This window comes from Neofelis nebulosa, chromosome 2 (genome assembly GCF_028018385.1).
Source record: "Neofelis nebulosa isolate mNeoNeb1 chromosome 2, mNeoNeb1.pri, whole genome shotgun sequence".
Lineage (NCBI taxonomy): Eukaryota > Metazoa > Chordata > Mammalia > Carnivora > Felidae > Neofelis > Neofelis nebulosa.
Window position 1 is genome coordinate 214,593,921 of NC_080783.1, and position 26,609 is coordinate 214,620,529.

Consider the following 26,609-nt stretch of genomic DNA (forward strand, 5'->3'; position numbering starts at 1 on the left):
GGCTGGATAGACGGATGATGGAATGGATGAATGGATAGCTGGATGGATGGATACATTATAGGATGGATGGATGAATGGATGGGTGGATGGATGGATGGATGGATGGATGGATGGATGGATGGAAGGATGGATGGATGGAAGGATGGATGGATGGAAGGATGGATGGAAGGATGACTGGCTGGCTGGCTGGCTGGCTGGATGGATGGATGGATGGCTGGCTGGCTGGATAGACGGATGATGGAATGGATGAATGGATAGCTGGATGGATGGATACATTATAGGATGGATGGATGAATGGATGGGTGGATGGATGGATGGATGGATGAATAGGGGCTAAAGCTGATTTGATTCCTTCATTGGCCATTAGCTATCACCAGATAAATAAGCCATTCAGCGAAGTTTAGTTACTAAACATCTGAGGTCCTAATGCCTTGAAATTATGTCTCCAACAACCTCCTGAAGGACCCCAGAAAGAAAAAATCACCTTATAGCAAATCAAACCCCTTCCAGGTAGAAATTTGAGGCAGAGCTTTGGGGCCAAGTAGGCCCTATTTTCAAGTGAGTCATGTGATGGTAAACAGCACTGGCCTGGGGTCAGGGGACCTGAGCTCTGCTCCCACTCTGCCACTAACTAGTGCATGGTCATAGGTGATAAAGTGGCTTCCTCTCTCTGGGCCTCAGTTGCCTACTCTGAAAATGTTCTCTATGAAATATTCTAGGCTCAGAGTCAGGCCCCTTCACTGCAGAGAATTCAGCCAGAACTCGGAAGAACTCTACTTACGGAGCTCCTATTTTGAGGTCTGGGCAGGCCCTCTCCCTCTGTTTTTGGCCCCCTCCATGTTTAGGAACACCATTTAGCCCTCCCCAGCCTTTTCCCTGTTTGGGCAGTTGGAATGGGGGTAGCTCAAAGCATCAGGATATTCTCAAAGCCAGGCTGTTCTGGCCACAGCCAAGGCCCACACTCCCTCTGAATCCTATTGAAAAAATCATAAAAAGGTAATTACTTTGTCATTACTGAACACTGGTTTGTCTTTTTTTTTTTTCTTAAGCCACGACCATAAATAACCAGCCCATTACCCTTCAGAGTGGACACACATGTCCATACAGGACCTGCCTCCTTCTAAATGCTGGTTCTCCCCTCCAGGCCACCACACCCTGGTATATACCACACATTCACACACATGTGTGCATCAGACACAGGGACGCTGCTCCTTCAGCTGACATTTTCTAAGCATTTTGCCAGATTCTGGGAATAATAATAATCATTATTATGTGTGAATCCAGGCTAAGTGTTTTGTATGAATTATCTTGATGAATCCTTCTGACAGTGCTGTGGGGCGGATACTGATTTTGTTGCCATTTTACAGATGGGTAGTGTAAGCTGAGGGAGGTCGGGAAACCTGCCCAAGGTCAAACTGCTAGTATGTAGTAAGCTGGTAAGTAGCAGAGGTAGGATGGGAACCCATGTTACCCGGTTGGGAAATCCACGCTCCAATACACCCATTATTTAAACATAGACTTAAAAATCGCGCACACACATACACACACACACGCAGTCTGCTGGGAGAAGACAAGTGTAATACGGGGTGATAAATACGGTGACAGAGGAAACAAGGGGGCTGTGGGATGCCCAGCTAGAGGCATCCAAGCCAATTTGGGGCAGGGGGACATCAAGGAAGGCTCCTCGGAAGAGGTGATACCTGCTTTGGTGTCTTTTTTTTTTTTTTAATGGTTATTTATTTTTGAGACCGAGAGACACAGAGCATGAGCAGGGGAAGGGCAGAGAGAGAGGGAGACACAGCATCCGAAGCAGGCTCCAGGCTCTGAGCTGTCAGCCCAGAGCCCCATGGCGGGCTTGAACTCAAAAACCGCGAGATCATGACCTGAGCTGACGACAGACACTCAACCGACTGGGCCCCCCAGGCCCCCCCTGCTTCGGTCTTAATGGGCGAGTGGGAGGAGGACAAGTGAAGAAGGGGAAGAGAGGCCTGGGCAAAGGCCTGGCGGATCTCTAGGCAGCTCCGTGCGGCTGGAGGAGAGGGTGTGCTGGTGCACGACAGAGAGAATGTTGACAGGTGAGGCTGGAGAGGCGGGCGGGCCATCGCTCACATCCGGGCCAGGCTGGCACAGCGGGGCAGCCCTCCCCCACCCACATTCAGCTACCTGGCACTCCTGTCCGTGTGACACAAGTGCACCTCATCAGCAAAACAGCTCTTGCCTGCCTCCCCGGCCAGCCCCTCCCTCCGTGAGACACCGTGCCATGGGCGGCGGCTGGCAGGTGCCAGTCGGGAGAAAGCATGGCTACTTCCGGGGTCTTAGGACAGGTTCCTTTTGCGGTGGCCCGGCCGCGCCAACCTCAGGCAGGACTGCATCCCGGGGCCGAGGCAGCCCTACCATGACTGGTCCATTTCGCGTCTACCCTCAGAGGTCTGTGCTGACTTGAGATCTGGGCCAGGTGGGCAGAACCGGGGGGGGGGGGGGTGGGCACACTGTGATAAGGTTGTACTCGCTGTGTGGCAGGAGCCACAAGGCCTCGGGAACATGGCTTTTGCTCTGAGGACAGGTGGTCCCTTCGAGTTCTCCATCACTCGGTTTCCCTTGCTCACCAGAGCCCCAGTGCCAGGCCTGCCCCTCCCTGGCAGGCAGGGGAGGGGTCAGGTGTTGCCCGTGGATCTTTGGGTAAGAGGTGACGTCAGCAGTCAGCCCTGCCCTTCACCTGGCTTTACTTTTCTGCATTCAGGTGTCTGCTGAGCACAGTCTTCCCGTGTGCAAACAGAGCACAGCCGTACCTCCGTGACCAAACCCTCCTTTAAAGGGACGTGTAGCCCCACACAGGTGGGCACACTCAGGCGCACACTCTCCCGTCGCAGATAAAATCAACCATACCCCTCAGTGCCAGGCACGAAAGACACTCCTATCCACACACACATCCTCAACTCGCCCAGGCAGCCCGCTGGGGCGGGCCCCCAAAGAGGTACCCAGCGGGTTTCCTTTCAATTCATTCTTCTAATCGTTTAATCCAATGCACACCCAAATACACGACTCTCGGCTCGTGGGTGTTTTTAAAAAAATCTTCCGCATTATATTTATATTTGTATTTCTCTGGGTTTCCTGACCTGTTAACATGGAGTGTGAATTACCCTTTTTTTTTCCCCCAGAAATTTAAAGCTATTTTTTTTTTTTTAAGTTAGATGGTTCAGAGGATTTTAAAACTGGAAGGGGTCACAGAGATGAGAGCCCCTGGAACTGGAGAATATTTCCTAAAAGGGAAAAAATTAGTCACCTGCAACTCTTCTCGTTACCAGGCAGGGGTGAACATAAATCCTCAAAAAAAGTGAGTTAATTAGAACACACTAGAAAGGAGAAGCCTGAACGGGAGTGCGTGAGGGAGCCCGGGCGGGGAAAGCAAAAGCAGGTACGATGTGTGGATCGTGAGCTCGGAAAACAGATCGTATTTATGGCACAGAAATCCCTAAGGCTCCTCTGTCAAGAGAGGTTTCTGGAAGGTGTGGGCGCAGAGAGGTAGGAGGAAGACAGAGCTCATCTCTGTGGAGGCTGCAAGACTGAGATAGACCCCACCCCTCCACCCCCAACAGTTGAGCAGATGCCCGAGAAGCCTGGGCTCAGGTAGACGGTCTGCAAAAGAACTACGCTTCAGGAGCCTGCCCTCTGCTCATCTCTGCCCGAGGCTATGGGTCTGAACAAGGCCGCTCAAACCTTGAAACAGCCCCTGCTTGTGGCCAGCGTGGTTCTAATAAGGATTCATTACTAGAATCACAGACTCTTTCACCCATTAAATGAACAGGGGTTAAAAAAAAGAGAGAGAGAGACAGAGAATACCAGAGGTTGGACATCTCAGGCAGAGAATGCTGCCAGTGGGAGAGCAAACCCACCCAGCCTCCCCCGGGGCCGAGGGGCATTTGGCAACAGGAACAAAAAGCTTTGAAATGTGCGTACTTTGTTTATTCAACCATGCCACTTTCAGGACCGCTCGCGATTATTTCTGGACCAGGATATTCATTGGAGTTATTTATACTAATGGAAAAGTGTTGGAAATGAGTCTGATGTCCAAAATTTCCAAGAGTCAGGGACTGGGTAAGCAGATGGTGAGTAGCCCTACAATACAGCCATCAGAAATCCTGTTGGGGAAGAACAGTCAGTGACATTAGAAAATGTTTGCGTTGGGGCGCCTGGGTGGCTCAGTCGGTTGAGCGTCCGACTTCAGCTCAGGTCAGGATCTCGCGATCTCGCGGTACGTGAGTTGTCGGTATTTTCTGAATTTTCTCCGATAAACATGTATTATGTGCAAAGTCGGAAACAAATAATCGGGTACTTTGCAAAACGAACGGGGAAAATGGGCGGTGGAAGGATTTGTCAAGTTCATCAAACTTGGATGGGATTCAGGAACCAAGCTTAGCTTTGGGGAAAAAGCCCCTCTCCCACTCTCCCTTCCCAGGACTCCCAGGAGAGACACTCGTAAATAAAAGAAATGCACTCAGCTTTTTTTTTTTTTTTTTTTTAATTACAACTTGCCCAGTAATCACCATAATCACTTATCTCGGGCATTTGTTTAATTATTCAGTTACTAAGCATCTATTGAGCACCCACTGTGCTGGTAGCACCAGGCTAGGCCCAGTGACCCCGAGAAACAGACCTCGCCCAAGGAAAATCTCAAAACCAGGAGCAGCTTAGGAAAACGGGAGACAAAGCACCTAGTCTGTAATTCTTCCATTTAGAAATAGTCCTTCGTTGTCAACATTTATTGAGTGTCTACCGTGTACAAAGCCTGGTGCTCGGCCCTGTGGTCTCTTTGGTTCCTTTTTTGTCTTTTCCTAGATTGGGGTAAGACTTCCAGTTGAAGGACGGAGCTCAGAGTAAAGGTAAAATACGCTTGTTGCTCTGGACTAAGTCGGGGACTGAGGCTTTTGTCACCTCCCGGCCCAAGCAGCTCGTCCTGACGGAGAAAAGCATTGGCTCTGGAGTCAGACAGCCCAGTTCAGCTTTGGGAAAGTTATTCTCTGGGCATTGCTGTCCTCATCTGTATAATGGGTATGTTGGGTATACCCTCCCCCTCGTTACCGTTGTGGTGATGATCTAATAAGACGATGTGAGTGCTTAGCATGGTGCCTGGCGCATAACAGCCACTCAGCAAATAATAGCGATTGACGTATGATTAGGTGTTGCTTTCCGTCACCGCGGAGGACCCGAAACCAAAAAACTGTGACCGGGAAGCTGAGCTGTGATTCCTTTCAAGTCTTTCCCAATTACACAAACTGAGACAGACGCATTTATTTGTTCAACAATCAGTCATCAGGAGCCTCCTGGGCGCCAGGCCCCGTGTTTGGCACCTCGGCCTTCTGCAACCAAGATGGAGAGCCCCCACTCAGGAAGCTCACGGTCCAGTGGGGAAGGTGGTGAGGACAGGGGGAGGGGGCTCATCTCTGGAGATTCAGAAGTAGAAGAGGCTCTCAGTGGAGGCAGGGGGCCAGATGGATGACCTCAACAGGGGCCTTAGCCGAGCGTCCTTCCCCTCCTGCCTACGAAGGGCCATAGTTGGGGCATAGTTTGCCAGAACTATCTATTTCCCCACTGCCGACCCCTGGCCTAATGCCAGGGAGTGGGGAATTCTGCAAAGCCCCTGTGTCAACCAGGCAACTCCTGGCAGCTCCTGGGTTGTACCAGCCCCTCCTCTTTCCCCCATACTTTGTCCTGGGAACTTTGTAGTTATCTTCCTAAAGCACAGGCCCCTCAAGGACAGGGACCATGTAGGCTTCTCTTGATTCAGTGCCTGCCTCACAGAGAGTGAAGGCCTACTATGTGCCAGGCACTGTTCGAGGGACACAGAACAAAGTCCCTGTCTCCAAAGAGCTCCCATTCTAGCAGGGGCAACTGGACAGGAAATACGAAAACAAATGAATAAGCAAAATCGGTGTAATCACTCCAACAGGGTAAAAGTGAGAGAGAAAGCTGGAGAACTACTTTAGGGAGAAAGCCTCCCTGAGGAGATGACATATGAGCAGAGATCTGAGTGATGCCAAGGAAGCAAGCACAACAAAGGGCCATCCAGGCAGAGGGAACCAGTGCAAAGGCCCTGAGGTAGGGACAAGCTTAGCATTTTCCAGAAGCTGGTGTGTCAGGGTAATGGGACTGACAGGGGCCAGGGTATTTTATTTTAGGGAAAGCTCAGAAAATGCTAAAAGAAGCAGATGAGGAACAAAGCATGTGATCTGTCTCTGCAAAGGGCTTGAGGGGTGGGGAATGAAGCACCCAGAGACAGCTTGAGAGATCAGGGGCTACTTTTCGGGTGTGGCGTTCTCTCTCAGCCCCTTGCTTTGTTTTAAAAAAGAAAAATCGCTTTTTCTGAGTTGGAGGAGGGGTCCTCCTCCCTCCCTTGCCAGTTTCCAGCTCCTCCCTCCCCAGATGAGGTTCCTTCAGAGGAGGTAGAAAGACTCCCTGGAGGATGGGAGAATTGCAAAGTATCTGAGAAAAAAACACGGAGGGAAGAATAAATGTCTTAATAAAAGTTTGTGGCTTGAGAGGTGGCTGTTGGGAGGGGTGAACCTTCTAGTGAGAAAGCGAGAAGGAGAAAACCAGTGAGTTTCTCGGCAGCTCCTCAGAGGCAGGGCCTGGCTGGTTCACCTGTCTTCCCTGGGAAGGACCTGCTCACTTTTCGCTGGGGCTCCACAGAAGCCTGCCGAATGAACGCGAGCGAGCGAGCAGGACTCCTCCAGTGCATTCTGGAGGAAGAAAGGACAGAGGCAAAGAAGGGAGAGAGGGCAGGAAGAAATGAGAAGTGGAAGGAGCACTGGATGTCCCAAGGAGCAATGACAATTACTGGCATTTATCGATCACTAGCTTGGCTCAGGCACTTTTCCTGCATTAACTCATTTTCGCCTCTCAACAAGCCCAGGCAGTAGTACGTTTTTATTATCCCCATTTTACTGTTGAGGAAACTGAGGCGCAGAGGGGTCAAAATGCCTTACCAAGATCACCTTGCTGGGGAGTGACTGGGGTCTGACCACCAAACACAAGCTGTCACCCACTTCTTTATACGGCCCCAGGAGTGGAATTAGCCTCGAATCAGTAGCGAGAAAACCTGCCTCGCCACTTCTCAGGTCACTACCCTCACTGTGCCTCAGTTTCTCCTTCTGCACAGTGGCAGGATAGGGCTTGAGCTCTTTGGGGCTGTGTGCTCTGCTGAGTCACCAGGCACAAGGGTCTTAGGCGAGGCAGGCCAGCAGCCAGTTCCTGGAACTGAGGACTGATTTGATGGTGTGGGGTGGCAATGGGTCAGTGGTCCACGGGAACTGTCAAGGTGTTGCTGCTTCCTATTAATTACGGGGGTAAAGAGGGGAGAAGACGAAATGAACCTGAGAAGTGTGTCTCACTCCTAAATCTGGCCTTCTGGTGTGGACTAATCCCAAACATGGGATTCTCAGACCCATTCTAGGTGGTAAGGAGACAAGGTCTATTTTTAAGGTTTTTTTTTTTTTGTTTTTTGTTTTTTTTCTCAGCCAATTTAAAAGAAGTCGAGATCACTCAGCAACTAAGGATATGGGGATGTTTGGGCCTTCTCTCCCAAATCTGGAGGCTTTATTAGGGGACAGGGCCAATCCTGGCCACTCAGGGCCAGAGGACCATGGAGTCCCTAGTCTCTATCCATTAACCAATTAATTTCAAGCTTAAAGCAGGGCATGGAACGCATCCCAGCAGATATCTGTCTTGGGTAATTACCATCCAGGGCTTCTGGTTACTTCCAGTCCTGAGAAGCTTTGCCGAAACCTTGCAGATTAGGCCCCAAAGTCTACCTACCAGCCTGCAATAACATTTACCAGCCTGCGGTATTTCCTCTTAGTTTAATGCATTCTGTTGAACACGTCTCCAAACTGTGGGTCATACTTTGAATTTGTATTCATTTATTCGACAAATCATTTAGCTATTTCGTTTACTATTGTGGTCAATTTTTCACTTCTCTCTCAGTCTGAGTGTTTATCCATTTCTTTCACGTCTGACGTTATTTCCATCATGCTGTTGTTAAGAAGAAAAAACAGGTACAATGACTCACTGCCTCATCGGACAGGGGTGGCCTGATGGAGAAAGGCAGGACCATGGGGCCAGGACTGTAGCTGACCTCCAAGCTCAGCCCAGTATGGCCACCTCACACCAACTGGGAGATGGGCAGCAGGGGCAAAGGGAGAAAAGGGGGTGGCTTCTCTGGTGGAATAGGAAGGTCTCCTCCCCTCAAAGAGGCCCTCCTGTCACCTGAGAGAGGCAAATTAGCTCTCCCCAAACACATTATCCTATTTCCTTGCTTTATTTTCTTCATGGGTCCTTTCACTCTCTGAAATATTATTCATTTGTTTTAATGTTCATTACCTTCACCGCACCCCCCCCCCCACTCCCAGTCAAGTTCATTCTTCATGGTCTATCTTGCTCACTTAAGGATTTATTTCCTGCACAATGGGCTGAATGAAGAACTCCCTTGCAAAGAATGAGTGCAAAGCAGATATCAAACAGTGAGAACATCACGTTCCTTTGGGTTCGGCAATTCTAACATTCCAACTTGTAGAAAAGAGCTAGTTCTTCAGTGGGAAAGTGGGAAGCAAGACTGGCTCTCGGGGGATCGGAACAGGTGAAAGCAACCCACTCCTGTCCCTCCTCTCTTGTCCCCCAGCCTCAGCTCCACTCAACTGGGTTGGGGGTGGGGGGGCGGTGCGGGTAGAAAGCTTCTCCAGCCGCAAAAGAGAGCCGTGCGCTCAGATGCTCCTCCGCAGGCCGCGTCTAGCTGCGCTCACAAGCCGAGCTCAGCCCGGGCGGTGGGTGGGAAGAAACAGGGAGGGGAAGGTCTGGGGGTGTGAGGGTGGAGCGGAGCCCGGCCCTGCGATCCGGCCCGGGTTTTGCATGCCACCCACTCGCCCGCTCGGCCGCGGAGAATTCCATAATCACAGCGGGCGAGAGCGGAGACTGGGAGCGAAAAATCCGGGATCCGGCAACTTTGGGCAGCGCATGCGCGCCCGCGGCGCTCCATCCCAAACACACACACATTTTTCCCCCGGACTTGGAAAGTCACCCAAAGCCGCCCCAAGTGCAGGTAAGAGACTCGGCGCTCCCTCCGCCGCGGCTCCCCCACGCCCCTCAGCTCCGGGGGCCTCCCGGGGTGCTTCCCCGCCTCGCCCCCTGTCCCGGTGCAGCCCCCCACCCCCGAGGCTGCCGCTTGCAGCAGGGAGCGGGCGAGCGAGCGAGCGAGCCAGCCAGCCAGCCTGCCTGCGCGCGGCGGCTGCCACCCAACTCCGGCAGTGCGGGAGGCAGGGGGCACGGAGGGCTGGCATCCGGGCGCGGGGCGGCGCGTCGCCCGCCGCGGCCAGGGGAATGCCCAGCGCGCGGCTCCGGGGGAGGGGAGGGCTGCTGCTCCTGGGGGTCACTTACTCCAGCTGAGGGGGCGGCGGGGTAGGGGAGAAGAGGGGGAGGTGCCAGGCGTGAGTGCAGGACTTTACAAATAGGGTGGGGGCGTCCCCCGCGCTGCAGGCTCGGGGCGGGGGGGGGCAGGTGCTCGCCAGTACCGGGTAATCACTCCTTCCCCCTGCGTTCCACCCCCCCCCCCCCCCCGGCTGCAGGGGTTCGTGCGCTCGCCAGGGCAGAGAAGGAGGCAGGGGTGAGGGGTGCCTGGGGTGACTTTGCAAGACTTTGCCCAGGGGAAGGGGTGGGTGGGGAGCCCCTCCAGCCGACTCTTGTGCCCCAATACCAGGGTGTAGGTGTTACCGGCAGAGGTAGGCAGTGTTCACTTAGGCGCGGGGTGCCAAGGGGTGCCTCCGGGTGGGAAAACGAAGGCAATGGGTTGCTTGGCTGGGGGGAGCGGCGCCCCCTTTTTCATTTGTGCCTGGGAAGTTTGTCTCAAGTGCGCTGCTTCGGGCGCGGCAAGTGGCGCTCCTCACTCCCCCCACCCCCACCCCAGCGTCCCCGGGCGCAGGACTGGCAGTGCTGGGCACAGGGAGCCGGGGCACCGGCTTAGGGCCATGCGGCTGTCCGCCGGCGGCCGCCTGGGTCCGGGGAAAAGTTCCGGGGACTTGCCGCGGTTGTTGTGTGCGCCGGGAGAGAAGTTGCGCCCGGGGATGTGGGACTTTGGGCTGGCGGGCCGGCAGGCGGGTGGAGCGGTGCGCTCCCAGGGGGCTTGGCCGCGGTGGGCGAGGGTCTGGCGGGGTCTGTGCCCCCAGGGTGGGCTGAGGGTGACCTCGGGGCTTAGCAGTTGGGGAAAAGAAAACCCTAAATCTAGGGACGCACGGCTGAAAGAGGCACGAGTTGGAGGACAGAGAAGAGTAGCTCGTTAGGGGAGCAGGAGGGCACCAAAGGGGAGAGGGCCGGACCACCCGGTCACTTGGGGTCGACCTTCAGGGCAAAGGAGCGCGTGGTGGCTGGCAGAGGAGTGTCGCGAAGCGGGGCTCCAGGGGGCGCGCGGGAATGGGGTATATCGGGTCGGACAGACTGTCGGGGAGCTCCCGGGGCAGGGGGCCGAGTCGTGCGCCCGGGGTGAGCCGGCCGGGCGGAGCGGCGGCCGGTTTATTTTTACTCGGTGGCATTTGCAGAATGTGCAGCTGATGGCCGTCGGCCGCCAGGAAGTTTTGCTTTCTGTTCTTTCTCTCTTTCCGAAGCCAGCGCGGCCGGGAGCGGGCGGGCCGGGGAGCCGGGCCTGGGAGGGGAGGGGGCGGCCGCTCGGGTGGCAAGGTGCGGGCAAGGGGCGCGCTGGGGCGGCGGGCGGGGGCTGGCGGGCAAGGGTGGCGAGCGGCGCTGGGTCTCTGCGGAGCATTTGGGCGAATGTCTGTCCCCAGCGTTGGGAGCTTCTCGGTGAGGGGAACAGGTGTATGCGCCGTCAATCACAGCGGGAGGGACACTTTGGGGGCGTAGATTAAGATAATAATAATAATAGATTTTTCTCTAGGGGGTGGGCGCAGATTCTTCTTCCAAGTCGTTCCCGACCCAGGTCCGAAGTTGGGGGCGGAGAAGAGTGCCGAGGGAGGCAGGGGGCTGCTTCTCCCTCTCCACAAGTTCTTCCGGACCCAGCCTCAGCTTGAGAAGCGGGCCCTGGGTGCGGCGAGGACCTCCTTCCAGTCACGCTGGGGAGGGTGCGGGTGCGTGTGCGGGTGCGTATGATTTGTCCACCAGGGAAGCAGCGAAAACACCCCTCCAACAAGCCTGGAGCTCCCCCAAACCCAGCTGGATCGAGGGGGGTTGTTCGTCGCTGTCCCGGCGGAGTCTGGGGGCACGACCTCCAGACTGTGTGGTTGTCCCGCCAACACCCGGTAGACTCAAAGAGATGGGGGCGGCGAGGGGAGAAAGGCCGGGGTAGTCACGGAGCAAAGTTGGGAAATTTAGGACGTCTCTAAGCCGGTACAAGCGCGCGTAAGAGCGCGCGAGGGGACTGGAAAACAGATCGCCGGGTAAATCGGTGCCCCCCCCCCCCCCCACCCCGCGGCGCGCGCGCGCACACACACACACACACACACACACACACACACGAACACCACACACACGTCGCCGTCCTAAAGGGAGCTGTCCGGGCTGAGCAGGAGCAGCTGCGCCGGGCGTGGTGAGGGGGGTAGTTGGTCCCCGGGGGCTGCGCCCGGGCTGCGCTCCACGTGCCCAGAGGGGGCGCTGGGCCGTTCGGCGCCCGAGCGCAAAGCTCCGGGTTTGCGCCTCGCAGGCGGCCAGGAGGTGCGTCCCGGGCCATCTCCGGCGACTCGCGCTGCCTCCCCCGACGCCAGTGGCTTTCCCACTTCCTAAACTTCGGCTTTGTGGTCTGCTCCTCACTGGAGCTCTCAGACCCTCTGCAGGGCAGGGTGGGGAACTTTTCCCTTCCCGGCGGCCGCCACCGTCTCTCTCTCCGGAATCCCGCGAGCTAGAGAGATTGCCCCCCGCCCCCATCTTGTTAGCCACCTTGGAGGCGGTTAACGAGAGTTTATGGGGAATATTGTTGAACTTCAGTAATCAGGTTTCCAGCGATCTTATGCCTCCTGTTTAATTTATTAGACTAGTTATTTATTCTGTTGATGATAATCTGTTGCTGGTTTCTATGGAGATGTTAAACTGATCTCTTTCAGAAATCAAACTCCATATGCACTAAAACGTTTAAAGGGGCAGTGCCTCTCTCTCTCTCTCTCTCTCTCTCTCTTTCCCCCTCTCTTTTTGATTTTTGTTTTTAGACTTTGCACCTTGCAGACACTTCGAGTCTTTCCCTGAGTCTCAGTGCTTTTTATTTCCTTCTTACGAAGGAGAAGAGCCGGGAGACTCGCGCTTTGTGGCAAGTACAGCTTATTATGGCTAGAAGAGAGCGAAGGCTTTGATGCCTAAGTTGCATCATCATTTAAAACAGATCATTTCACCGCCCCCCCTTCCCCATCTTATAAGAGCAAAATTCTTTCAAGATCAAAGAGTCCAATCTAAAAACACACACACACACACAAACAACTATTGTTAAAAAAAATAGAAAGTCAAATGTAAACCTCTCCTTTATATCTGTTCCCCTGTGTTTAAAGAATTTTTTTAGTGAGAAAAACAAAACTTGTAGCTCAGCTAATTTTTCATACTTATTAATAGTTTATCTGCCCCCCCCCCTTTTTAATTTAAAAAGAAGTTCAAAGTTAGATTTCTCTGCCTGTGGGGGTTGAGGTATATTTGCTTCTCTTTTAGATCCTGACCATCTGTTTTTGGAAAATTAGCCTCTGGGAAGAGGGGGAAAGTTTTTACTCAAACTTAATGGAGTACTTAAAAAAAATTTTTTTAATACCCAAATATTTTGCAGTCCTAATTTCTCCACTTTTGGGGGGAATATCAGTAACCTCTGTCTTGTGTATGAGAGCATATCAACTTTTTCTCTTTTTCTCCTCCCCTCCTCAGGTATTTTTCTGTAGACTTTGGGGGGTGGGGAGGAGGGTACAGTGAATTAAGAAAGTAAGGCAGAAAAAAAATTATCTTGGTTTGTGACACTCTGAAAAATTGCAAACCTACTCTGAACTCAGATATTTATCACGCTGACAGATATGATACAAAGCGATTGCATTTCCTAATGATCCTCTGGGACTAAGTTGTAGGTAAAACCATTTAATGCATTTTTAATTTTAAAGTAAGGCCTGGGTTCCATTTTCTTGGAGGTGGGGGGAGTGGATGTCCCTCTCTAGAGCTGATGCTTTCTGAGTATACTGTTTGGCTTTTGCAAGTAGAATCCCCCACCTCCACCCCTTCCCATTTCCATTTACTTTGGGGAGGGGTGAGCCACACACAGGGCATTTGGCTTTCATAAATAAATTTATATCTGGCCAGAAGATCCAAAACTAAATAAGAGCACACTTAAAAAAAAAAAAAAAGAGAGAGAGAGAGAGAGAGAAGAAAAAACAAACCTCAGACTCCACCCCTGCTATAGGAAATAAAACAGAGGCTATGCTTGACTTTTTCCCCCCTCTCATGCCATTCTGGTTCTCTTTTACATTATTTTCTTTTGGAAGGGGGTGGAGTGGTTGTTGCTTCTCAGCTCAGAGGAGAGAGGAGCCATTCTTGCTATTTCCCCCTTTGCTATATTTTAAAAATTTGTTTGATTTGGATTGCAAACAGAACAGGCTTACGGGAGAAAAGAGCACACTGTGGCTTTAAACTCAGGAGTTTGCATATTCTCCTTGTATCTTTCCCCTTTGCTAATTATTGTGTTGTTTTCAGAGCAAATATGTCATATCCATGGCGACCGGGCAGGTTTATTGTCTTTCTGAAGCAATAGCTCACATAAGTAATTAATGACTTTCTTTTTTTTCCTCTGGCTTAGGTTAAACAGATCATTCAAGGAAAGTCATATCTCTCTCTTCTCTCTTCTCTCTCTCTCTCTCTCTCTTTTTTTTTTTTAGCCCAGTGACATAAGAACATGAGTTAGAACAAGAAAATACTTTAACCAAGAAGTCAACAGCTTATTTTCCCCCATTTCTTTTAAAAGCTGAAGTGTCAGCTTTCAGACATATGAGGCTGTCATTCTGGCAGCCGTGAGCAGTGCAGTTGGAAATCCATTTGAAGGTTGTGCGGAAGGCGAAGTGTTGGCATGGGGGGGAGTAACCTGAAGGAATTTGCTTTGGAGGTAGGGGGGAAGCACTCCAAAATGAGTATTTCTCCTGTATTTAGCAGAATTTAATTAAATTGTTTACAGGAAAGAATTAATGAGTTGGTAGTAATGTGTGTCCCCCCCCCTTCTTTTTCCCAGTCTAGTTAATTGGAAAGACAAAGTTTTTCTTTTTTGATTCACCTTGAGCTTCAGCTTTCTCCAGCCTTTGTCTCAAGTGTTTTTTCCTGGAAAAGTACCTTTTGGAATCCCCTCTGGTTTAATATTTCCAGAATTATAGCAAAGGGGTTGTTTTTTCCCTTAGCCGTACAACCTAAAGCTGATTTCTGCTTCTCAGGAATCCGCTGTGATGATTGACGATGACCTGGATTTTTTTTTTCACTTATTTTTGGAGGGGATGGCTCTGTGAGGATGTAAAATTATAGAGCCAGCGTATCTCCCTTCTGTATTAAGTGACAGTGTTGGGGAAGGTGTAAGAAATGTTTTCCTTTTTTTTTTTTTTTAAATCACCATTTATGTTCCTCCCTTTTCAAATGGACTTTTTGCTAATAAGAAGTCTTAGGATGTCATTCCTTAACTTTAGAAAGATACTAGATGTCCAACTGATACTCTCTTTTGCCCCCCCCCCAACAGGCAGGCATTAATTAAGCACACTTATACTCTGTTCTCCATCCTTTTGAAATTCCACGTATTCCTAAGGTTTTGTGTGTGTCCTTAAAAAAGGGGAATGAGATAAAGAGAAAAGCATTTCTATTATATTTATACTCGGACACAATGAAGAAGGATATTCTCCCCCCCCCCCCACCCCTCCATTTGAAGTAAGTTAAAAAAGGCTGTGAGTCAACTGAATGAATCTTTAGGCTTTTGGCATTAAAAATAAAAATATAAAGCAGAAGAGAGATTTCTTTGGTATCTGATTTCTGAAGAGGAGAAGAGAAGGCCAGGCGAGTCTGGTGCTGAGACTCTAGCGGAGTGGTAATTGAGCCCGTAACCTCTTGATGTCTATATCAGAAAAACAGACATGAGCAGAGCGAACCGAGGAGAGGCAAACAAGCCTTGTAAAGGAGGGAGCTCAAGGGGAGATTCAGAGAGAGAGAGAGAGAGAGAGATTTAATTTATAGACATTTTAAAAACTGTAATTTCATTAGGATCTGTTCTTCCCCTTCTCTGAAGGGCAGCCCGGCAGACTGATCAGGCGGTCCCTCTGCTGGGATGCATGGAGTGGTTTGGTGGGCGCGAACTTGGGCATTCGTGGAGGCTGGCGGGCTCGTTTGCTTGTTGCCTATTTTCTAATGGCTTCCTTATTTGGGAATTAAAAAGTCCCGAACAGCGAAAAGTTAACCATGGCTTCTGGCCGCCTGGTGATCTCCCCTGTGGGTGTCGATGCCGTGCCTCGAGCGGGTCTGTCTCCTGCCTGGCCTTTGGCATCTGTGTGTCTTCAATCTGTCGCTGGGCTGCCCGTGGTTCCAGATGCAGGAAGCCACTGGGGATGGGGGGGGGGGGTGCCCCATCTCTGCCCCCGACTCAAGTTCACCAAGTTAAGTTGCTGTGGTGCTGAGGCCACCGTGTGGGTTGGGGGTGGGGGGGGTAGCTAACGCCTGTCATAAATTCTGCAAAAATTAATCAACCGTTTAAGAGCCTGCACGTTAACGAGGTTGTGTGGGCAAGCTGGGCCCCTTCTACAGTTCTCCCTGCTCAAAGTCCAGCAGAGTGAGGGGTGGTCTGGAGGGTGGGGAAGAGAAGGGGGAGTTTTTTTTTTAATCTGAATAATTGAGAACAACTAGGGAGAGGGAAGAAGAGAGAGGGGTTTATTGAATATAAATCCTCAAGTGCCCTTGTTCCATATTGTTGGAATTTTTTTTTTTTTCTTTTGGTCTGGATTTGTCCTGTGTGTCTTTGGTGGAAAAGACACGTAGAGAAAGAGAGCCAAGGAGGGGGGTGGGGAGAGAGAGGGAAGGATAGAGAAGAGAGAGAGAGAGAGAGAGAGAGAGAGAGAGACGTGTGGCTCCTTCGAAACTCATTATCATTCTTAATAAGCCTTAAGGAATAAAGAAGAGAGAGCATTGAGTGTAAATGCTGGGTAATCCTAACACTTCTCAAGGTGAGAGGAGTCTTGAGGACACAGAGAAAAGAGAGAGCAGAGAAGGGGGGGCATGTAGTCCTGGGGGAGTGGCAGGCCAAGGGTTTGGGAGGCTCTGCAGGAGACCTGGAGGCTGGGGTGGCGGGGGTGGGGGGGTGCCCATAGAAGCCCAGACCAGACGGTTGTCTGAGATGACACTGGGATCTCCAGGAGAGGGTGACTAGCTGGGATAAGGGAAGCATCTGCCTTGGGTCGGCCCTGCCTTGGGTTGTAACGGGGAGCAGGTGCCACAGGGCCTTTGCTCCCTCCTGGGCACCGTCTCCCCGGCAGGCTCAGCTCCTGTCCGCCCCCCAACCGCCCTCTACCCTGGCCTCAGGTTCCTGGAGAAGGTCTGGGGGGTGGATGGCTTGTCCCGCTCCCTTGGGCTCCCCCGCATTGTCCGCTCTGGTAAGCCGGAGGGACAGAGCGGCGGCCAGAGCTCAGCTCCGGACACTAGGTGGCTTAGAGGATCTTTGAGGTTTTTCAAGACGAGCAGCCGCTGGCTTCCTCTCTCCTCCCCGCTGGTGGCCTCTGCCGGGCCTGTCCTCTGCCGGGCCTGCGGGCAGCCCTGGCAGGCCGGCAGGAGGGTGAGTGGGCCTTGGCACAGGATCATGGCACAGCTCCCGGGGCCAGCGCTCCCAGTGACCAGCTTCCAGGCCAGGCAAGGGGAGGCCCAGGAGGGGGGGGCCAGGGAGGCAGCTGGGCAGGGCCACTTGAGAGGGACAGTTGGGCAGGAGATACTGCTGAGCCCATGGTGGGGGGGGGGGGGTCTCTGCTCCTTCCTCTTTTGAGTTCGTGTGCCCCCTTTGAGAATCCTCTTAATAAAAAAAGGTCTCATAAGCATAAATACTACTTATTCTTTGAGGGGTTTCAGCAGATCTTATAAACCCAGCTAAGGACCCTCTAGAGTCCCTTGCTCTGGTGGGCTTCTTTCCAATTCTCCAGGACCGTTGTGGGGGGAAGGCAAGTGAGGAGGCAAAATCTGTTCTGTCCGTTCCCATCCCTGCCTACCTCGGTACTGGGGGAGCAGAGCCAGGTCAGACTGTGACACAGCTCCCCGCCCCGTGCAGGTGGACTGGGGCCCACACCCAGATTCCCCTCTAAAGAGCCATACCTGCTCAGGTAGATGTCCCTCTACAGGACAAAGGCAGCCTTCTCCTCATCCGGAGGGGCATTCTGGAGGATTCCTAGGGTATTTGAGGAATGGTCTTAGCCAAGGTCGTGTCCAAACCGTGGGTGATTTTCTCTGGAGACAGAGGAGGGGCAGGAGGTACAATTCAGGTTTGACTTACCATAGTCAGGTGTGTATGTGTGTGTTTTAACTCGGTGTTTCTTTTGGAAAGCAACTTCTGGGGAGCATGCAAAAAGGGGTGCGTGGGAGTTGGAGATGAAGGCTGGTGACTGAGCCGGTGTGAAACCCGGAGGGAGAGCAGGACGGGTTAATGGCGTGTGGATGCTGCTTTTCTGTTGTTTAAAAGCGGTAATGACCAAATCGCCTGCCCTGTGTGCCTTGCTGATGAGATTTACCGAAAGGAAGCCGCGCTGCCTCTCTGCTGGTCTTGGGGTGGGTAAGCGTGTGTGCGTGTGCGTGTGCGTGTGCGTGTGTGTGTGTGTGTGATGAGAAGAAGGGGTGGGGGAATCGGCTCTGCCAGGCTGGCACTCTTCCCCAGCACTAATTGCTGGCAGAGTACCCACGGGGGCTGTGCCAGCGTCTCCCGCTCCGCCCGCCCCCCTCGCCCCTGGGGAGCTCAGCTGTGCAGCTCGCGATGTGAGGGCCATTTCCGGGCCCACTAGGCCCAGAGGCTCCTTTGGGAATTTCAGGGAAATCTGATTCCTGAGGGGGGGGGGCGACCATGGGCCAAGCCCAGCATCTTTGGTCTGGCAGGAGGGGACAGGGTGAGACTTGGGTGGTCTGGAGCTCCGCTGAGGTCTGGTTATAGGGGTCAGGAGACGGCGTTCCCGTTCCGGCTCTGCACTAAACCGCTGTGTGGTCTTGGGCAAGTCATTGGACCTCTCTGAGCCTCAGTTTGCTCTCTTATCAAATGGCCTCTGACCCTACTTCCCTCACGGGGTCGCCCTGCTGGTCGGCTGGCCTAGCAGCTCTGAAGGTTCTTTGAAATCATGAAATGTCATGGAGAATTGATCTTGGTCACAGAGTCACGTACAGCGTGCCCTCTGTGTCAGATGAGCCAGTTTCATATAATATGGTATCAGTCATTCCCGAGAGCCGTGGGCCTGAACACCGCGTGTGTGTAAGGGTGGTGCTGGGGTTGCGTTTTTACATCACATTGTGCTTTGGTTCTCATTACTGGGAGCTGGGGACTGAATTAGTGGGGGGCAGTTGCTTTTCAGACGGTACGGGGGACCCCTTTCAGGATGTGGGGTGTACTTAACTGTTTTGAGCCATGGATTCACTGAGGAGCTGCATAGATTGTAGATTATGCATTCTGGAATTAGTTAGCTGGGGATCAAAGTCACGTCCTTACGTTAGTTACTTAACTAGCCTGTGCCTCGGTTTTCTTATCCGTAAAGTGGGGATATAACATTGGCTGCCTCATGGGGTTGATGTGAGGATTAGACGAGCTGAGGCTTGTGCTTAGAACCAGCCTGGCACCTGTGTGTGTTTCAGACTCACACGGGAGTGAGTGTGGACACACCTGCTGCCCACCAGGGCGTGCTGTGGACGAGACAGAAGGGAGAACCCACTCTCTGTATCTGGGGGCTGGGACTCCCGAAGGTGTGGGGTGCTGTGGTGTTAGAAACTCTGATTTTGTGTTTTATCTTTCTGGGCTACCTTGAGGTCTCCTGGTATTTAAGTCAGAAGGCCCACATTTGGAGTCAGACCCCAGAGGGGACACTGACGAGGGGTTGGTGGGGGCAGCCCCTGGGAACTGCCCCACGGTGCTGGTGGACCCTGCCTGTGTTCACACAGCCTGTGGGCTTAATGCGGGCCCCAGAGGCCCAGGGATCAGTTTCACTACCCCTCTGTTTGCACATCTGTAAAATGGGATTGGAAGCTCACCTGTGAGCCCCGAGTAAGAGCACAGCAGTCTTTTTTTTTTTTTTTTTTTTTTTTTTTTACTGAGTTTTTACTTTGAACGTTATTTCTGGGATGCACTTAGCCAGGTGAACAAACAGCACACAGTAGGGACCGCGAAGTGAAAATCCGAGGAACAACAGGCCAGCCTTGGGCCGAGGCTGAGCTGAGCCCTGGACGACCCAGCGCTAAGCGCTAAGCTCGGTGCTCAGCAAGAGAGTCGAGCTGGGGAAAGCGAGGCATGGTGGGGATGCAGCCCAGGCTTCCCCCTGCCCTTGGGTGATCCTGCCCTGGGGCGGGGGACATGCCTCCAGGCCTGGGTGGAGGTGGGGAGGGAAGGGCCAGGAGAAGAAGCAGAGGTGGCTTGGAGGCAGTGACCTAAGGAGGCAAGGACATGGGGGCTTTGCAAAGCAGGGGGCACTTGAGGGGCGAGGGGCACTTATGGAAGATGAGGTGTATGAATCGCCACCGGCCTCTCCCATTTCACTGTGCTATGCCAAAACACCCGGTTCTTGTTTCACTATCTGAGATCTGGGAGCAGGTTAATTTCCATGACGAACTCCAGGCCACGTGCTCAGAGGATTTATCTAATTAAACTGATGCTTTTTTTTTTTTTTTTTTTCGAAGAAAGAAAGGAAGGGAGGGAGGGAGAAAAGAAAGGTAGGAAGGGAGGAAAGATGGAAGGAAGAAAAGAAGGAAGAAGAAATGGAGGGAGAAGGAAGGATGGAATGAGAAGGAGGGAGGGAAGGGAGGAGAGGGGAAGAAGGAAGGAAAGGGAAGGAAGGAGAGAAGGAAGGAATGAAAAGAAGGAAGGAAGAAAAAGAGAAAGAAGAGAAAAGAAGAGAAAAGAAAAAAGAAAAAGATGGGAGGGAGGGAGGGAGACAGATAAACTGGAGGCAGACCAGTGATTTTTAAATGCATGCCGGAATGGAGGAGAGGCTTGGTGGCAGAGATGGGGGTCTTCTGAGTGGGTTTCTGTCTTATGATGCTCTTAAGTTTATTTCCAACCTGACTCTTGGGCTGGGAGGGAAAGGGGCAGCTGGAAGGATTCTGGATCCGGACTCTCCAGTACAGTAACCCTCCCGTGTGGCAGTTGAAATGAACTGAAACGAAAAATTCAGGGGTGCCTGGGTGGCTCAGTCGGTCAAGTGTCCGACTCTTGGTTTTGGCTCGGGTCATGATCTCACAGTTCGTGGGTTTGAGCCCCGCGTTGGGCTCCGTGCCGGTGGTGCAGAGCCAGCTTGGGATTCTCTCGCTCTCCCTCTCTCTCTCTGCCCCTCCCTCACTCATGTGCTCTCCCTCTCTCAAAATAAATAATAATAAAATTAAAACTTAAAAAAAAAAAAAGGAAAATTCAGTTCTCCAATGAACTAGCCACATCTCAAGTACTCCATAGCCACTGGTGGCTACTGTGTTGGACAGCACAGATAAAGAGACTTTCCACCATGACATCAGGTTCTATTGGACAAGAAGGGTCTAAGAGGAAAGGGCGTTTCGCTCGGAGCCTGGGCTAAAGGGATGAGTCCCCAGGGGACAGTGATGGAGGCAGGAGATGGGCTCTCTGCCCGGTGCCAAGGCCCGCGTGGTGCTGGGCCCTTCTTCCCTTTAGAATTGAGTGCACCTTTCCTCCCTTCTGGGCCAGGGCAAGCTGGTGTGTCTACACTTAGCAGGACAGGGGTTAGGTATTTATTTTTTAAAACATTTTTTTTTTTTAATCTTTATTTTTGAGAGAGAGACAGAGACAGAGTGAGAGCAGGGGAAGAACAGAGAGAGAGGGAGACGCAGAATCCGAAGCAGGCTCCAGGCTCCGAGCTGTCGGCACAGAGCCCGACGCAGGGCTTGAACCCACAAACCGTGAGATCATGACCTGAGCCGAAGTCGGATGCTTATCCTTATCCGACTGAGCCACCCAGGCGCCCCCCAGAACAGGGTTTAAATAAAGCCTTTTCTCACTTTCTGTCTTTTTGACTTCGGGCAGGGTTGTAACTGAGTATGTGGAAGTGCTGACTTGTAGGCAGTACCTGCCCCACCGGGTCTTCGCGGTCATCACCTGAGCGACGCATGTAAGCACTTAGTACAGTGCTGGGCACAGAGTGACCATTTGAAAAATGGGGACCACAGTTATTATAATAACCATATTATCGTTGTTGATCTTATTTTTATGTGATTATCAAAGAGGTTTTGTGGCTGCCACATTCTTAGGGACGCTCCTGGACCAAATGCTAATTTCCCTATAATCAACACTTTGCAGAATTAGTTTAAATGAGCTCCCCCTAACCCCCCCCCCCCCCCAACCCCTGCCTTCTGGAAGCCTATTTTGGATCCCTTTCCACCTCTCCCCATCCCTTTTTTCTTTGGGCCAAAAGAAGCGTTGGAACCACCCTAGAATTAACTCTTGCAGGCCCCTTCTACTTGTGGGAGCCCCTCCTCCTCCCAGCACACGTAAAATTGTGCCCATGTGTGCACGCACGCACGCACACACACTGCTGGCCAAACTACATTAAAAAAAAAAGCACCAACAGAAAAAAAACCCCAACGAAACACCAAAGTATTAAAATAGGGGAGAGCAGATGTGGCCCAGGCGGGGCTGGCTGGATTGTTTGGGGCTGGGGGTGGGGGTGGTGGCCTCTGGGAGGGACGTGTGTGTTTATTCCTGGACATTGCCCAGTGCCCTGTGTCCTAATGTGGAGCTGAAAAGTCCCCTGTATTGTGCCGGCTCCTTTCCCCGTGAAAAGGCAATTGAGTCAGTGAGTTCCGAATGGATTGGAGCTGACAGTAAATGAGAACTTGGCAGTGGGTAGAAAACAAGTTCCCCCACCCCTGCCCCCCACCTCACACACACTCACTTATCCTTCCCTAAACTCCCAACGCTTGCTCGTTGGGGTTTTAGAGGGGTTTTGAAAAAAAAAAAAAAAATTCCGGTTTCTTTTTGTATGTATCAACGTTATCAGTGGGGGTTCTGCCCCAGCCTGCCCCCTCCCCCAGGGACGGCCGAACCCGCTCCGCATCGCCTCCATGGCTCCGCCAGTGATCCCGAATGAGTTAAAGGCTGAATCAACTCTAGACCCAGCTGTACATTTTTACTCTGGGTTCCTGAATGGAGCGATGTGCTATGCTCAGCACGATTGGAGACTGTCTGCCCCGGGTGGCCCACCCGGCCCCCACCCTTGCTGGGCTCCACCAGCTTCCATGGGACCTGCTCCTGGCAACTGGGGAGGTGGTGGCCCATGCTGTGGGGACCTCGTCTGGTGGTCCCCACTTCCAGCCTCCCGTTAGAGACCTGTTTTATCTTGAACGGAAAGCGTGCGTCGTCTTGAGCTGGTATCATGCCTGGTCCGCAAAGGAGGCTTACAATTTTGAGGTTTGTATGTGCCGTGGGCCCTGCCCCTGCCTCCCCAGCCCCCAGTATTTCCGCCACCCATGGTGCCCACACCAGTAAATTGGTCGGCAGCCAACTACTTGCACCTGGCCCTTGTAATGGCCACTGTGGCACTGTGACTTTAGACACATCCCTAACCATCGGGAGCCTCAGTTTCCTCATTTGCAAAAGAAGAATGGTCACGGTGCCTCTAGCATGGGGCTGCTGCAAGGATTAAATGGAATAATGCTGGGAAGGTACTTGACATGGGGCCTGGCACATGGTAACAACGTAGCTGTTATTGCTACCTATTATTCCTTGCTCGCCAGCTGTTATCAGGAAGGCAGGAAGGCGGAGGGGCTCAGGCCCGTTGCCGTGTCCAGGCCCCAGGATGCCCCAGCCCAGGCTGGAGCCTTAGCACCCCAGCCCAGAGGCTGTGGTCACCAGAATTCTGCCGAAGCATACTTGCCAAACCAGCAGGGTGAAAGTCAAGAACAAGCCAGAGGAGTACAGAGCACTGGAGGGAGCAGGGAGAAGGCTTCCCACACCCAGGGCCGGCTTCACGGACCCCCAAGGTGGCAGCCGCTGGGCTGGGCTGGCCTCCCTGAGCCAGGGGAGTGTTGGCTCCCAGGCGCTGGCGCCATCTTGGTTCTCCTTGGCTTCCCCTCAGCGGTCGGAAACGTGGCCCTTGCCCTCCCACAGGAGCAGGTGGCCTTTGCAGCCTGGCACCTGTTCCTGGAGGGCGGCTGCCAGGAAGGCGCAAACCTGGGGATCGCCCAGTGTGTCTGCCGAGTCCTTGCACGAGGCCTGTTTACTCCCTGGAGGGGCTCGCCTGAGACTGACCTGATGTTAGAGGTCAGAGCAGGGCTTGTTCTGTCGTCCAGAGCCCCCCCTCCAAGCCCTGCAGGTGAGTCACAGAAGAGTCCCAGGAGAGCCGGGACCCGGCAGCCTGAGGTCTGTGTGCTGGGAGCTTGCTGAGGGAGCGAGGGGGGCCAGGAAAAGGGACGAAAGATGGAGAGGAAATTGGCGAGGATACAGGTGAAGCGTCTTGCTTTTGTCCCCAAGGGGCAGCAAGCAAGCCGTGGTGATTTTACATTTGCAGCTTATTAAAAGAGGAAGGAAATAGACATTTTTACTGAGCACCAACTATGTGTCAGATGCTGTGCTGTGACTTTCCGTGGGATTGAAGGACACAAGGCAGGTCGTGGTTTGACTCCCGTTGTAACACCGGTCAGGAAATAAGGCTCAGAGAGGTTAAGAAATTTACCCGAGTTTACCCAGCTGGCTGAAGGAGAGCCGGAGTTGCAATGCAGGCTGGCGTGACTCTGAAACATGTGCCTGGAAAATGTAACCGCATTTTAAATAGGTTTTGAAAATAAATAAAGGAAAAAATTCACGCATAGTTTAACTATCACCTCTTCTAGTATTTAGTGTATTTCCTTCTGGTGTTTTTTTTTTTTTTTTTTTTTCCTTTGGTGACCGTATATATTTGTATAATCTGCAATTTACATAATTATAACCATAAGAGAGTATGGGCTTTAGCTGAGAAGTAAGAGGGAGAGAAGGTCCCCTGAGCTGGGGCCACAGATTGATTCTCAGCAAAATGGAAACCTGGCTTTGGCCCTGAGCCATCTTTTCCGTAATGAGGTTCCCGAAGTGGCGTTGGAAAAAGCCAACTGGGGGGAATGGACAGGCAGAGAAGACCCTTGCGTTCCCTCCTGGGTTGGTTTTGCACAGTTAAGTGGTAGAATTTTCCTTTTAACTCACTTCCTTCTTGCTTTTGACAAATGGGAATATTTGTACCATTTTCCCGAATGACCTCCTCTCCTTGGGGTAATGAGAAAATGAAAGTCTTTGCTAAGTGCTTTGAGATATTCAGATATAAAAATGGAGAGCAGAGTGTTGTCATGGGCCTTTTGCTGCCAGGGCGCTTCATAAAGAGGAAGTACAGCTTGTGGGGGTGAAGGTCAGCGTGGGGATGAAGGCCATTGCTGGAACCAACGTCTCTCTGGGCACGAGGGCAGGGGCGTGCGTGGCCGGGTACAGGATGGGCCGGGTTTCGGTGGAACCTCTGCTTATCCTCCAGGTTCACACTCCAAGGCCAGGGTGACCCAGCTCTTTCAGGCAAAGCCCCCACCTCGCCTAGAAGCGTGTGTATAAATGATTCGATTCATGGAAAGGTCTCCCTCGGCCCCCTTCTCCCCCTCTGGCTTCATAGCTTCTCCCCCTCTGGCTTCATCGCGTCAGCCCAAGAATAACAGGGTGGAAGAAATACTGTGTCACCTGTACAAGTAATAATGTTGAAGATGATTTCGAAACATGGAAAAATGTTTATTACGTGAGTGAAAAAAACAAACAAAACACCGAAGGCCAAGTGAACGCCATGATAGAAACTATATAAAAAATCACAAATGCGGATGGACAAAGCTTGGAAGCTAATCCTCCAAAATGAAAATTATAGCATGGGCGGTGAGACCACGGTGATTTGTTTTTTATTTCACAACATTTTCTTTAAATTCCCCCTGTGATTAAAAACCAACAAAGCCAACGTGGCGGCCCAGTAGGGAGCCTGGGGAGGGGGAGGGGGCGGGGCAGCGCCAGGCGTGAGGGCGCCTGCACCCACGGCCCCCGCAGGGTGCTGAGCTCACCGGCTGTGCCAGCCACAGAAACCTATGAGATCTCCAGAAGCCGAGGCGTATCGGTGACTCAGACCTTCGTGTTATGCTGTTCAACAATAGCTTTTGTCCTTTGCCCAAAACCCTAGGCCAGTGTGTTAAAAAAAATTATAAAATTATGAGATAGTTTGTACTTAACTTACCAGCCTGTGCCAGCTTCGGGTGCTTTATTTATTCAAGGTGGGGAGGCAGGGAAGGCGGGGTGGGGGCGGGGGGCAGACAGAAAGGAAAAGAAAAACAAGGTAGAACTCGGACAAGGCCCAAGAAACGTTTGAGCCTCACCAACAAACTTTCTTTTGTTTCCCCGGTGGGGAGAAAAAAAGAAGGAGGAAAAAATGAAGTGGGCCAGGTTGAACCAAATAAAACTCCTCACGTTTTGTACATGGGGCTGCTTCTTGCAGTGGGTTTTGCCTTTTGTTTGTTGCATAAGAAAGCTCCTTTGGGAAGCTCATCTCTGGGCCAGAGCCTGATGAAGGTAGGACTGGAGGGGCCTGGGTGGAAAGGGCTGGAGCAAGGACAGCCAGGTTGGGCTCTGGTGACCGTGGGTGTTTCGCTTGGCTGTTGTGGCCGATAATGCCCAACTGCCAACAGCCATTGCCCCCACTTCTAGTTGGGTTTAAATACAATTCCTACATCCTGGTGTCCCGGAAGCAGCTCTTAGCCCGTGGGACTTGGAATTCCTTGTGAATCAGGAGCAAGGTGCAGTGCCAGGTTGGACTAGAATGTCCACTGGAAGACATTTTGAGGATGAGATTCAGGAAGAAAGACCTTGGGAGGGTAGAGTGGGGAATGGGCGCGTGTGGGTGATTGTGTATGTGTGATTGTGCGTGGTTGTGTGGTTGTGTATGACTGTGAGTGTGTCCGTGTGTGTCCCCTTAATCACTTTTTTCCCCAGTTGTAATAGCTGGGCTGAACAAAACTTATGGCGGCCTTATATATATATTTTTTCCCGTATCACCTTGTCTTGTCTCCCTGGCCCAAACAACGCCTCCTAGTGAATGAACCTGTCAGGGAGCCTGGACCCTGGGCCGATTGGTGAGTCTTTCTTCAAGATTAGTTGAAAGGATTTTGTGGGAATAATCCAGGGTCTTTGGCCGCTGTTTGACCAGTAAGAGAAGGCAGTCATCCATCTATCTATCTATCTATCTATCTATCTATCTATCTATCTATCTATCTATCTTTAAGTTTATTTACTTATTTTGGGAGAGACAGACAGAGCACAAGTGGGAGAGGGGCAGAGAGAGAAGGGAGAGAGAGAATCCCAAGCAGCCTCCGTGCTGGCAGCTTGAACCCACCAAGCCGTGAGATCATGATCGGAGCCGAAATGAAGA

General features: G+C 52.1%; 1 protein-coding gene across 1 annotated transcript in view; it reads left to right on the forward strand.

Annotated features, from left to right (window-relative positions):
• The first annotated feature begins 8,933 nt into the window (after positions 1–8,933).
• CASZ1 (castor zinc finger 1) overlaps positions 8,934–26,609 on the forward strand; it is a 148,685-nt gene continuing 131,009 nt past the window's right edge. The window contains exon 1 of the mRNA XM_058719107.1: positions 8,934–9,091. The gene's annotated coding sequence lies outside the window, so the exon portion shown is untranslated. The remainder of the gene's footprint in view (positions 9,092–26,609) is intronic.